The following is a 2,848-nucleotide window of genomic DNA, read 5'->3' on the forward strand; positions in this document are numbered from 1 at the left end:
GTAACGAGGCCCTCTCTATCTCCTTTCTTAATGGGTTTCTACCGACATCATCTGCCAGCTTTCTTATCGATGCCAAGACTTTTTCCAACAACTGATTTTCTAACTACTTTTGCATCATTTCTTACACCATCTCCTTCGTGACTAAGGCTTTGTTTTCTTCTTCATTCACCTCTTTTGGAATTGTTCTCGCTATACACTACAACAGAGCATGGTTTTAGCAGCGCCATACCCCATCGCTAAAGGTGCCTTTGAGCGTGGCAAAAGATCTGTCGCGAACGCACTCAGATGGCGTTGCAAAGCATCCTAAAAAGTGCGCCTCAAATACTTCAAATGCAACGCCAAAAAGTGGCGTGGCAAATGTTCCTAGTTTGTTTTGCGCCTATTATCATTGTTAATACACTAATTCGTTGCTACTTCATTTATGAAAATTAAATTAATTGCAAATTTATTTCAAACTATTTTGCAGCTTTTGGCCGCAAAAGAGAGCTTGTAACAACTAGGATGGCGTTGCAAAAGTGATACCTTTAGTCGCATTAACTAGGCATCGCGAAAAGGCAACCTTTTGCTACACTATTTCCGATTAGCGGAAAGTTTGAATTTTAGCTATACATTTGCATGTGGCAACAGACGTCCATAAATTTAGCGACACACCAAGTGTGGCAAAAAAAATGTCTACGTTACGATAGAATCAAATCTTTTAGCTACACCAAAAATTGCGAATAATGATATAAATCTTAAAAGCACACACTTTATTTTGGGACGATTTAGCATTACAAATGGTGCAATTCATATATATAAATTACATTTTCATTTACATAATCCTGCCCAAAAAACAATTTTTATAGAACACAGTAACCCTATAACAATTCACCACAAATCATAACAAAATGAATTTCATTACTAAACCATTCGATCAATACAAAAGATCTTAAAGAATTCACATAACTATTTTTTGCGAAAAAACATCGTCTCACATAATCTTAACAACGTTCAACTAAATTAAACGAATTATTCAAAACTAAAATTCCACAAATAATGTCTATAACATGCTAATTTGAGCAGCATCCACTCGGAGCTTCTTCTTAATTCTACTACTTCTGGCGACCAATCGACCAATCTGGCATAACAAATTAAAAAAAAAAAAATCACGTAAGTAAATTTATTAGAAACATTAATAAACCTAATACACACTCAAGTTGACAATGCATATGAAACTATGCACCTCCTATATGCGTAAATTGGTGCCCATAGCCAAAAGCTTAGAAAGAACTTATCAAAGTTATAACTTGATCACATTCATGAAGGTATGGATCAAATAAGAAGACAAAAATAGCAAAAACTAATAGATTTTGAACTAAATTGTACATGTAAATGCCAAACCATTAAAAAACCTCGTGTCATAAAGTTATCACCAATGAAACAATAAAATAAGGCTAAACATCAAGTAAATCAAGCAGCGTTGCCGGTGTCGCAAAAGGAATGAAGAGCTAGAGACTACGAAAATATCAAAACCAGAGTAGAGCTACCAAGAAAGAGAACAAGGTGCCAAGATGTGTAAAGGGCCTTGTCATTAGTTTTCAGAGCTTGAATGGAGATCAATACTACAGAAGAAGCAAGGGCTCAATGCAACATCGGGAATAAGTCCACTAGTGATGTTGTTGTTAGGATACGAACACAAGAGGGCAGGGATGAATGGTTGTATTGTCACTCCCATGTTCTCGTAAAAAAGACCAAGTACTTTGGTCGGGGGCCGTGGGAGAATGGCCCACGTGCAAGATCTTGGACTCCCAAGATCGTCGAAAGTGTATTGCCAAGAATCTCGGTTTGACCACCATGTTTCATTGCTACGTCTCCTCTATGCTGTTTCTCGATGGCTCGGGGCCCAACACATGCCATGGTGTTAGAAATGCCATTGGTACCCTTCAAGTGGTGTCGAACTTGGTTGTGAGGACATTATTGGTAAGTGTGTTGAGTACTTAGAGGCAGTCCCTTGGGAGGAGGCTGAGGAGGAGGAGATTCTTAAAATTACACCCGCCTAGGAGCTCAAATTTGAACCAATCCTTGCCCGTCTCCAACCGGTTAATCCTAACCATCACAGAATTTTTTATGTCGGCTATCCGTTTTGCCACATCTTCGCCTTCTCCTTCCATGAATGATCCGAAATCCTCCGCCAAGAGCAACTTGAGTATATGCTTACGTGAAGATGATGATGCCCCACTTGTTGTAGCCAACGACGAGATAAAAAAGTGAAATGAGGGAATGCTCGAGAAGTTTACTAAACAGATTCTATGGCCTCTTTGGAGTCGCTTTAAACTGAAGTCTCGAGGGGCCCGGTTTTGGACACAGATAAGTTACCGAACTGCATCCCTTCTTCTTGATTTAGCTTGGGCATGCCAAATTTTAACTAAATTGGAAACATTGAGAGAATTTGTAATAAGTTGGGTGGAAGCATCGTAAAAACATTATTGAAGGCCGTTGAGGTTCAAACTCCGTGATCTTCGACATGCTTGAGGCGATGGTGAAGGTCATTGAAGTTGCAGCTAAGGTTTTGGAGGCAATTGCATATGGTAATCTTGGATACTCCCAACTGTGGTACTAGGAGGAAAATTGGATACTATACTTAAGGGTTGGGATTATAGGGCCATTCCCGGGTGGGGATTTTTGCGAGGCTTCATACTTTTTGTTTTGATCGGTCATCATGCTTTAACTTATCGAGAAAAAGGATCTTGACCATCGGGCTTTTGAAATCTAAGTAACAGGGGCCAAGAGGATTTGTTTTGGCATTGTGAGTCAGTCTTTTTTTTCTTTTAGAGGTTTTACCACACTACTTATAGGGATGAGACCTTTT

The 2,848-nt window shown here is 39.1% G+C and overlaps 1 pseudogene; it reads left to right on the plus strand.

Moving 5' to 3' along the window:
- The first annotated feature begins 1,490 nt into the window (after positions 1-1,490).
- Positions 1,491-2,599, plus strand: LOC147505431 (BTB/POZ domain-containing protein At3g05675 pseudogene; annotated as a pseudogene).
- The last annotated feature ends 249 nt before the right edge of the window (positions 2,600-2,848 follow it).

The sequence above is a fragment of the Coptis chinensis genome, chromosome 4 (assembly GCF_015680905.1).
Source record: "Coptis chinensis isolate HL-2020 chromosome 4, ASM1568090v1, whole genome shotgun sequence".
NCBI classification, from domain to species: Eukaryota; Viridiplantae; Streptophyta; class Magnoliopsida; order Ranunculales; family Ranunculaceae; genus Coptis; species Coptis chinensis.